Raw genomic sequence first — 12,604 nt, forward strand, 5'->3', positions numbered from 1 at the left:
TATTGAAAACTTTCTGTGAAATTTTGATTTATCCCTGCGGTTTCATAGTTCAGCGTGATTTTAATATTTTTTTTTCATTTAAATTAACGATCAAGAGCGTTGAGTTGAAGTTGTTGAGTATTCGCGTGTACTATCTAGCTATCGTCTCTCAATACGCAAGAAAACTATTTTTTCCACGATGCTCTAAAAATGAGTGATATGTTTGTTGAGTTCAATAATATATTTATCTATAATTCAAGATTATCGGATAAATATATTATTGAACTCAATAATATTTATCCGAGAATCTTGAATTTAAGTGTGCTTGATTATTTTTCGGTAATAAATATAAATACTTATTACCGAAAAATAAGCAGGCTTACATGCTATGTAACGTGAAAATGTTGTAACTGCCTACACTACAAAAATCTCGTGTTTTAGCGATGCCGGCTCGTATTTGACTCATGGCTCGTTAATCCTTCTGAAATGGGAGGTTAATGACCCAATGTGGTTCCACCCAACATTGCAATGCATAACTGTCATTGGACAAGCATTTAGTATCCACAATGGATATATTAATTGTACCCAGAGCACCGCAGGGAAACCTGACCCGGTTGTACCTACTATGGGGAAAAAATAATATTCGTGGTCTAACTGGTTATTAACAGAACTGTTAACAAATGTGTGTTTTGTTTGATATTTATTCGAGTATTATTTTAAATTTAAGGTTGAAACTCGATCATTCTTTGTAAACCGTTTTCACAATAACAAAATGATGATCATGAAAATCTGATGATATACCTAGGTGCAGAGTATTTATCGGTGGCATATCACTCACTAATTACTCTAATTTACCAAAATTATTCAAATTGACCAATAGGTACAATGAGCGATTCATTAGAAAACCCATTTAAAGTAGTACTTATTTGTTTGATTAAACAAGTTTTTGTTACAAGTGAACTATTCCTAAAGGTATACGTGGGAAAAGAAAAGGTTCGAGAGTTCCAAGATCCAACAAATAACCAAATAAAAATACTTTGTGGAGCTCTGCCAACTTGTAATGGAGTTCGCTAACTCAGGTGTATTAATTTACGGAATCACGAAAACTAAATTGGCAACTATAATATTTCCTAAACTGTCTGACCCATGCTCAGTTATCTCATCAATCCTCATTGTTTTTCATTATCTGTCTAATGTGATGTCATTTATTTAATTTACACGCTTGTTTATAGTACAGTAAACAGCTCATCAACCTGCCCAAAATCATTGCAAACTCGCCGTTATTACCGCGCCATTAGAATTTCATGCAGGGAAACTTGATGTGCTGTTGACTGTACCTATTGTGTAGGGAAAATAAAATTCTAAATAAGACTTGGACTTCAATGCAAACAGATGATGTTAAGTATTACGTGGAATAAAACACAAGTAATAGGATATAGCAAAGCGTTGTAGCCATATTTCTTTTATCTATGGTTGTAGCCCAGTGTCCGTTCGGCGGAAGCCACTGGAAAACGCTTAGATTAGAGAATTATAAGTGTAAATCTAGTAATTCCTGTGATAAATGTATCAGACTAAAAATTATTTCAGATATAAAGTATGCAACACAGATATATTTTGACAGATTTGTTTTGACAACGTTTGTATTTCTCTGTGTCAAAAATGTATTTATGACGAGAGTAGAGTTAGGTACCAACGGTCCATTAGCAGGTTTGAATGCCAACTCATAAAGCTCTGCATACACTAAGAGCACAAAATAAAAAATGTTCAGGAATGGTTTAAAAAATATGACAAAGGTTACAAAATCAAATGAACCTAACCTTGAACCTAATTCTTTATAATTAAAAGGTCACGATCACAATCAAGGTGCAATAAAATTTGGGTTTTAATCGATCTTAATTTTTGCTTCAAGCGTTCTTTTCTTTAAAAAAAAATAAAAGTTGCACAGATTTCACTTATTTTTATCGCATTTATTTGTATCGATATTATATAATATAATATTTTACATTATAATATTTGAAAAATATTACAGATAAATTTCAACCAATGTAAAGGGCGGGCAAATGGTACAAAAATCTACATGCTTAGTTACCTAACTAAAATGTCTGGCGTCATGAAGATCCCATTCTGCATTCTCGTGAATCTGCATTAGCATGTCCGGCCACTCCGTGCCGCAGTTGTGATGACCACATGCATGTTTTAAACAACGCAGAATTCCTCTCTGCAAATTACTTGTATTTAATTGCCGCAAACTGCCGCCATTATTGATAATGGCGTTACGTTTCCATACATTGTTGTTGTTTCAGTAGTACCTACTCTTGACTAGCGTGTTAAAAGTTCTCTAACCCGCAATTATTATAATTTTACTACGAGTTATTATTACGTGGTTATATAAAAGCAGGTGGCGTGTGGTTCCGCCCTAGAATTAGAACGCTTCATATCCTCCCGTAGATGTCGTACGACGCGACTAAAAGACACATAGCCTTGGCAGCTGAAAGGCAACAATATAATTTCCAAGGAGACTTGACGTCGGGCAGGTTCACAGCTCCGAAAGCAAAAGGGAACAAGCAAAGATGAGAGTTTTTTCAAATTCATTTATTTACTTAGAAACATGGCAGAAAAGAAAAATCTGTCAAAATATATCTGTGTTGCATACTTTATATCTGAAATAATTTTTAGTCTGATACATTTATCACAGGAATTACTAGATTTACACTTATAATTCTCTAATCTAAGCGTTTTCCAGTGGCTTCCGCCGAACGGACACTGGGCTACAACCATAGATAAAAGAAATATGGCTACAACGCTAAATGGACAGGAGAACCCTACTGCCTTAATTAAATGTATCCCTTCGTAAAAATATACCATTCCTATGTTAAAATTAATTAAAATATAGGTTATTTACTAATTTATTGATACTGTACCTATATTGATAGGTAAAATAATTAGCAAAATAATTTGGAATGTTAAATTATTGTGCTATATCCTATTACTTGTGTTTTATTCCACGTAATACTTAACATCATCTGTTTGAGACATGACATTGGAATTGTAGCGATATTTATACAAACTTTATATTCTCATATAAATGACTAACTTTATATTCTCATATAATGACTGACGCAGTAACACTCCTCCAATAGAATAATTTTACTGCATTGAAATCTATGTATCTAGTTTACACATTTTTTTTCGATGAAGTAATATTTGATTATAAAAATAATATTTGATTCGATGAAGAAAAATTTAGTGTACAAGTTGAAAATGTGAAAATTGCAATGGTGAAAAAAATCCATTCGCTCGTTTCCCAATTTTGAATCACTGAAAACATTGTGAATATTGCAATGAGAAGTGTGTCATGAAAACAGCACAAATGACCGGCGGACATCGACTATTCACGGTGCGTTATGAGGTCCATTCAGCGCACAAATGGCGCGGTTGGCTTGCATTTAGTAGCAGCTTCAGTGTCCGGCATTGCGGCACAGAAAATCTCACAACTACAGGATAATTATGCTGTCATATACAGAATACGTTTTTCTGACACAAGCTTTTTTTGTTGTCAGAGAGATCTGATTGTATTCAATGTGTGACAAAAAAAAAATCTTGTCCGTGCAGTAAACCGTTGGGGAGTTCCCACGACTGGAGCCGTTCCTGGGTGCACATTAAAGAAATCATTTAAAGTACCTTTAATAACATATCTCAGGTAATAAAGATTTGAGGTGTTTTTTAAATAAATTTAAATCACTGAGACGAAATAAGTATTATTTTTTATTTAGGAAATCTGAAATCGTACAATAATAGATAGGTACAGTTCATATTTTGGCTTTCTTCAGGACAAAACTAATTATTCGAAAAAGTGGGTTCTCTTCTTCCTATTACTTTAAAGATCCTAATTAAAACACAACATACTTTTTGTTATGAAAAAGATTTTTAAAATCTCTATTTTTGTAAGGTACTTACTATGATTATGTTCGTGAATATTTCATAGCATAGCATCTTGCTTTACGAGCATCTTGGGGCGGGTCGTTAAACCTCTGAAATGAGAAACTTAATCGTCCAGTATAAATATAACATACGGGATACCATCATGGCTGAGACCGGCCATTACGTTAGGAAATGAAGAAACACATTATTAATCCTCAATGCTTTAAATTTCCGTAGAAATTTTCCGTGTTATTCATTAAAAAGACGAAGCATAATTTAACTTAAAATATGTTTTGTCACTATCGCATTTACAACATTTGGCATTGATAGAACGAGACAAAACAAGCTTTAGCTCATTATTAGTCCCTATGATTAGTCCTCAACGTTGGTATTGGCTGGTGTTGGTTTCCATTGAAATTAACCGTTTTTCATAAAAAGATGTACCTATAGTACTTATGACAAATTTTATTTCCCATATACTGGTGATGTCTGTTCAACACTTTCAATCCAGATGAGCGCAATTCGATTGAAATGAGTCGAATTTTAATCAATTTGCTTTATCCGTTGACTGATTTATGTCGATTAAATGCGTTTTCGCAATTACAATACCAAATTCACATTATTGCATTTGGATAGTTCTTGTACAGTACTTATACTGATTGATTATCCAAAATTGCTGTAGGCTATATTTTATCTCAAAATTCCAACGGGAGCGAAGCTGCGGGCAACATCCAGTGTCAAATAATTTATTTGGTTTGTATGTTGTCTATCAGTCAGTTACCTAGTACGTACATATTTGTACATTATCACTTCCTGACGGAGTAGATAGAACCAAAAATTGCGAAACTTGAAGACCTCGTGAAACTGTACGAACTTGTTGGAATTGAGATTCCATGGTAATATTTACCTACAGCCTATCGGCTATGAAAAATATCTCTAGTTAGTCTAGCCTATCCCTTGATTTACTTTTACACTCTGCGCGGGAAGAGAAGTCGCTGGCATTTTCTATATTTTTCCTTTGCTCTCAGACCACCATGGAAGACTGACTATGTGCCAAGTATTACTTAAGAACCACAACTGAAGACGTCAAAAAAAGATTGCATTGTAACATAAACCTACTGTCCATGAAAGCCGAAAGCATTATATCGTATGTATTTATGTAGATGTCACATTCATCTTCTCAAAATATATTCATATCTCGAAATTATGAAGAAAAGGGGAAGGTTATCGATTCCCCAACCCACCTCGATCAGGCAAAATGCGTCAGACTTAGGAATTCAATTTGGAAGCTTTTAACACGTAATAGGGTTTGTGGCTAAACAACTATACATGGCAGGGTGCTCCGTCAATCAAACCACATTTCAAATCGTATTTCCAAAGTACTTACTGCCTATATATAAATCGCGTTACCTCATATTTCTGAAGATTCTGACAGGCTCGTTAAACCTCTTTGGCAATGCTGATGTTGCCTATGAGCTGTAGAGGCTTTTTATCCCTTGTAGCCTCGTATATAATGAGGGGATATTAGGTGGTCATATCCTATAGACGAAAACCGGTACATGGTAATATTTTCTGTATTTCCCTTAACAATTGCAATAAAAGATTTCATCCGTTCCTTCGTACGGTAGTTGTTGGATTCATACAGATAGACATGTCAAGAAGACTTCTTTTTGTAATATGCCAGAGTTTCAAGTTTTATTGCAATTATTATTAGTTCATATAAATATTTATGTACAAATGCACTAAATAACGATTTCTAATGATTGTTTTTTTTGTGATGTTTTAAAATAACATCTGTTTTATATTGCTTCGATGATCAGATTTGATTTATCAATGATGAAGAACAGCTGACATTTCCGAGATTTACCGATAGATATTGCTGGACAAGTCAAGTACTACGCAGGTATTATATATATTATATAATATTATATAGTATATTTTATATAGTATATTCTATATAATATATAGTATATTCTAGTTGAGCGGAGGAAAGCTACACGACGCGACGCGACGCTGCGCATGTGTAAGTAAATTACGGTAAATTACGGCGGCTGTAATTCCACCATTGTTGCGCTATTTCGGGAGGAGTGGTGCAAGAAACAATCTTATTGTTTTTACTAACGTAGTTTATAAGCATTACTAACACAAGTGTTGAGTCCTTGTTACTTGTCAATAAACATTCATTCATTCTTCATCCAATACATCGGACTCACTCCTTCCAAATCTAAAATAAAGGAATCGTTCGGAATAGACGATCGATCCACACAAATTTTGTACAAACTTTTATTTGTAACTGTAGGTATCTAATTTTCTTTCTGTTTCTCTCGTCATCGTGTGTCCAATTGCAATTTTAGTAATGACGCCCGAAAGCCGGGGTACATACAAAATACATCTTAAAATACAATTACGACCGGCTGCTGGCCTAACGTCGACCGTTTTTGGAAATATGTAATTTCATCCTTTAGTCGCTTCTTAAGGTCGGGAAGATATATAATGGTACTATTTTAAGTATTTATAATTTTTTAAATTTGTTTATAAATTTGTTTATAAATTTGTTTATAAATTTGTTTATAAATTTGTTTATAAATTTGTTTATAAATTTGTTTATAAATTTGTTTATAAATTTGTTTATAAATTTGTTTATAAATTTGTTTATAAATTTTTTTATAAATTTGTTTATAAATTTGTTTATAAATTTGTTTATAAATTTGTTTATAAATTTGTTTATAAATTTGTTTATAAATTTGTTTATAAATTTGTTTATAAATTTGTTTATAAATTTGTTTATAAATTTGTTTATAAATATGATATTGTCAAATTGCGTTATACTGTCTTGCTTTGTCGCTTACCTAGGACGCCGTGTAAGCCACTTGATTCCCGCCTCGTCCCAACTTTCTTTCAAACAACAATTTGTTCACATTGCATCCTTTCTGTTGCTCGTTTATACAGGTCATTGATGTTTTAGTCTTGTGTTGAACTGTCGATGGATTCTTTATGTAAATCAGTGATCGTATTTTAGAGGAATTCAGATGGATTTTGGTCGAAGACAGGTGTTATCTGCCATCAAGCGAGTGTTCGATTATCGTTAGTAGTTGTACTAAATTGTACATAATTGGCGAACTATATTGTTGGAATAAAATAGATTTCACATGCAAACATTTCCTAAGTGTAACTGACTATCAATTAAGAAACGTTTGCATGTGAAATCTCTTTTATTTCATACACATTGGCTGGTAGCTTTAATTATCCTATTTTAAGTACATATTATTGCTATTTTTGTATATATTTTTTTACCCAAAACAAGATAAGTATGGATGTGTCTGTTTATGTTACGGGTAACCCCGAAGTGCGGCTACTCTACGTTTAGCCGGCTAGACTAGACTATTAGGCCGAAAATCGTATGCATTCATATCAGGTCTAAAAAGAGGATATACATGAATTAATGTAATCTTAAATCTACCTACATTTAACTATCTGTGACCCACTGCACCTAGATCTACCCGGAGAAAAAAACGATACACCTAGGTATAACCAACGAAGACTGGCTGCATCTAGATCCCACCGAAATGATAGCCTTCCGCTGATGGAAAAACATCGTGAGGAAACCTGCACACTTGTTGATTATTAAAAGACAATAGTAAAGTAAACCACTCTATTAATAATGTCAAGAAAGTTGTTACGTGTGTTTCATCCCATGACCATGATCCTCAGTCATGAGGAATACGACTATGAAGAGAAGGTTTAGCCAAACGTAAACCAGGCCGGTGTAGCCATCTGAGAACTATGTGTAGCCGCACTTTAAGGTTTAGCCGTAATATATGAACGCCATAAAATAATCACCATCACCATCACCATCACCATCAGCAGCTCTTTGTATCCCACTGCTGGGAATAGAGCTCTCTTCTTTCTTTCTCTCTTCTAATAGCAATTAGTATTGTCGACCGCATGTTAAGTTTCTCTGCATCTTTACGCCGCGTTGATAGGGACGAGTTTAATACTCGACTGTACGAGTATTTACATATATACGGGGCAATTTACTAAACACAGGTAAGTCAAGTTTGTCTGCCCTCGACTGTACTTACTCTAAAAAAGATCAACATTTTTTCTTTCTTTCGCACTTTCTATTCTTTCATCTTTCCATTAATTCTGGGAACTCGGGATGTATGATGTATCCCGGATCCCGGATGCCGGTTCATTGGGACCGGATATTAAGTCCCGGCAAAGAAGCATACGAGTGTTTGTATTAATTTTATATAGTAAATGAAGAAAGAGAGTCATTGGTATTTATTGATTGAGACGATCTCCGTGATGTAGTGGTCACCGCGCTCGTCCACTGTCTGGTCTGCAGGCCCTGAGATCGATTCCCAGCGCGACACATTTGTATTTGCGATCACAGAAAATAAAAATAAAATAATTTCAATGAAATTTCTTTACATAATATAAATGGCTATTTATAACATAAAATTTATTAAAATAAACATAGTAGTATATACCTTAAGAACACTGTCCCACATAGACAGGGGCGTGGGTTCATTTCCCGCTTCATTCCAGAAATTTTTCATCACATTGTTATAAAAAAATGTGTAGTATAGTTTAGGAAGATTCTCGAAAACATCGTAGGTAGCTTTGAAGAGCTGTCACAAGCTGGGTCACTGAGCTCAATCAAAGAGCTTGAGAATGAGCCGACTTGGCCAGGAAACTAACGGATTTACATAATAAAATAATTAAAATATAAACTGTAAAATTAAAAATGATAATGTAATCTATTTTTAAAAATAGTACACTTTTCAAACTCATCGTAAATTTACTTTTATTACTAATTGGATACGATATGTTTAACTTTAGATGTTCACTTTATATAGCGGTTCTAAAATTAATATAATGATTTGTTAGGGTTTCAGAGTCCATTTTGATTAGTAACAACCACAGACTTATATATTAACTGTCGTAAAAACTTATATCTAAGTGTTAGTGACAATACAAGCGAAAATATAGCGAGTGTTATCTGGATGTGCGTTCAAACTTACACAGGTTTTTTGTACATTTAAATGGTCGAATGTTATAAAACAATAAGATAATTAATTTATAGTCTAACGTACAAATATTTTAAGAGAGCGTCATGTCTAATCATGAAACTAAATAAACATGTAATTAATTAACTTACCTTGATAGGTCCGGCAAAAAAATCACCATACAATTATCAAGCCCGGCTACGATCATCGTAGCTGTGCTACGACACGTAGAACGTATACGTATCTTCGTAGCTCATCTACAAAATTTTAAAGTTTTTAAGGCGCTTTGTTCCCGCACATTAGCGCTACTATCACATTTTTATCAATTTCTTAGCGAAAAAAAAAACATTAACAGATTATGTATCACATTATGTAGTTAAAGAATTGTTGTAAAAAGTATTATAGTTTTCAATAATTAAATGTGGTCATAGTTGACTAAAATGATTTCAGAGGCCACCGTTTGCATTAAGAAATAAAAGAAATTCATAAAAATGCGAAGTAAGTGCTAGTGTGCGGGGACAAAGCGCCTTAAGTTTATTTTACAGTTGCATGATCCCGAGGGAATAAGTAACATTTTGTATTATTTCATATTTCTTTCTGCACGTATACCAATTTTCTTCGAAAAACGTTCACTAGTTTTAATTTTTGACAGAGTAACAAAAATCCATCCTTTCATTAGCTTTCCTGATTTTATTATTGATACCAAATTTAGCGCTATCGAAAATGTTAAAAGAACTGCGGTTAGCATTATACCTACACATAAATAAGCAATATCTAATAATATATTAATAGAAAATGATTGGTTATTATATCGATCTACTGTCACTATTGAAGTCCATTATGAGAAATTATATAATTATCTATTAGACTGATTAGAAGTGATTATTCACGATTAGCCTACGTCGGCATTATCGCCGATTATATTATTATTGATTGAGCACATATCCAGGCGAATAACATGTCATTTTTGATCGGATTTTTATTTGGGGACACGAAAAATTATTTATTTAAATAATGGGTTATATACACAGTTACAAGAGAATTCTAAAGTCGAATCCGCCCAAGGTGGCGAACTGTTTGCCGATATACTATTATATAATAACGAAAGTAAGTTTGTGTGGTACCTCTTCACGCTCTATCTACTCAACCAATGTCCTTGAAATTTCGTATACATATAGTTTTAAGTACGGTGAAGGATATAGGGTACATATCATCCCGGGCGAAGCCGCGGCAAAAGCTAGTTCGGTATAAGATTACAAATGTTCGTGGCCCCACTTCGAGATCGCGTTCGCTTTGATTATACTTCTTATCCGACTGCAGACGAAAGGGTTATTCGACAAGACTTGTCGCCTTCAGACGTGTTCCATTTCAAAAAACTTTATGGCATGGCACGTTCTTTCTTCTACTAGATAAAGTCGGTATCTAGCTCAAGACGATAAACGAATATTAACCTATTTAGATTCCCTATTACACTCTCATATATTTTTCATTGTATTACAGTTTAAAGAAGTATATAAAAAATATTTCAGCCAATACACATTTATATGTGAAAATTTACAAAATAACGTAAAACGTAAATGTAAAAATTAAATTATTCAATCGAAATAATATCAAATAAGTGCCTGCGTAAGTATAAAATCAACACGTTCCAACTGTAAAAAAAATGTTATTGTAATACAAAAATGCGGGTAGTATCACAAAACCGGAGCCATTGTGTCCTTATCGCCACAATACGTGTGGTAAACCGAAATGGGACCGATCAGCAATCGACCGTCACTTATCTCTCTTTACGACTCTCGGTGAGCTAGGATGCGAAAACTTTGCTATAGATCTTTATTTATAGAATGTCCACAATTATATTTGTTATAGGTAGCTATGTTTTAACCCGAATCATACTTATATATCCATTTCAATATCAAAGTCGGCCTGTCGGTTTGGCCGAGAATGCCTGACAGACAAAATTTCGCGTTTATAATATAGACTAGCGTCCCGTGCCGGCTTCGCTCGGATTAAACCTTAATAAATTATACACCTAAACCTTCCTCAGACATCACTCTATTAAACCCGCAACAAAAACCGTTCTGTAATTTTAAACATCTAAGCATACACAGGGACTGGCAGCGGAAAGCGACTTTATTTTATACTGTGTAGTAAATGACCGAGCGAGCGAAGCGAGCGAGGTCTAACATTCTACTTGGAGCGAAAATACATATTTTGTATGTATGTTTGTATCGTCGCGATAACTTTCGAACCGTTGGTCTGATTTTGATGAAATTCAAAAGGTCTGTAGGATCTGTCAATAGAATTTTTAAGTTCGTGGGGCATCAAAATCGGATAAGTTGTTTTTGAAATATTCACAATTTTGTAAAAAATATTGTGTTCGCGAGGTCTAAGTTCGTGGCGAACAACTGGTATATTTAAATTTAACGTTAAAATGTAAATGTAACGTTTTAAATACACTGAATACTCAGCTATGTACATTGATATTACCGACACCATAGCCTACTTTTGGAACATCCGGGGTGTCACACGCGCATTGTCTACACTGTGGCCTTTTGCTACAGGACCCTGTAATTACACTGCCTCTCTCACCCTGCAAACCGGAACACAATACAAGCACTGCTGTTTGGCGACTGAAGTAGATGAAATGTACACATGTAGACGAACTTTGCACCAAGGTCTACCTCTGGTAGACCTCTAAATCTTATGTACCTCTTAATCTTAATTAATCAATTCAAATTCTTGATGAAAAATATTTGATGTTACAAATATTAAATCAGACCTAATAGGTAGTTCTTAGAGCGTTTCGAGCGCTGCGGCCGCGCTGTCATTACGATCCGTCAATTTTCTTGAAGAAGGATTCATTTCCAAAATCAATTATTCACAAAAATTGGCATTACCACAGTACAGATTAATTATTTTAAAGTCAGATAGTAAAACGAGTTTTTTGTCTTTGTTGACATTTCAATTTGTTAACATTGTAATGCATCGGTGGAAGCGCTCCTGAGAACCACACAATAATGTTTCAAAAAACCGGACAAGTTGTTTCGACATATAAAAGTTAAGGAGAAGATTTTTTGCTGTGTTATTTAGAGTATATACTTTATGAGGTGTCGGTCGTTGGCAGTCGTCCAACGAACCAGCTGAATATCTGTATTTTCAGGTTTCAGATGAACCTATCATATTTATTGCCAAATATTACTTGTACAAACAACTTTGTAATATACTAAATAAATATATATAAAAATAATAAAGGTTGGCGCCTCTGGCATGGACTGTTAATACGTTCGCATACACTCGACGAGACTCAAAAGAAATTAAATTGTTGTAACTGCTATAGCAGTCGTGCGTCTGTGAGTTAATGAGTTTCCTTCGATATTATTTTCAGCAACGGTCGTTCCAAAATGCTAGTAATTTGTAGCATTGAGCACTGTTGCATAATTTAAAACTTGACCTGAGAAAATGTATGACTTTGTGTTATTTCTGAAATTCTGACTTTTAATCATTTTAAAGGTTTTAATTTCCAGAATTTTAAAGTGTACTTTCTACTAAAGTATATTTAAAGTTAAAGTTTTTTTTTTTCATATAAAATATTAAAATACTATAGTTTTTCCTCTATGATGGATCGGGATAGATTGCTGCGTTTTGTACCATTTATCTTGATCCGCATTATACCGAACATGATTAATTGA

The sequence above is a fragment of the Plodia interpunctella genome, chromosome 10 (genome assembly GCF_027563975.2).
Source record: "Plodia interpunctella isolate USDA-ARS_2022_Savannah chromosome 10, ilPloInte3.2, whole genome shotgun sequence".
Lineage (NCBI taxonomy): Eukaryota > Metazoa > Arthropoda > Insecta > Lepidoptera > Pyralidae > Plodia > Plodia interpunctella.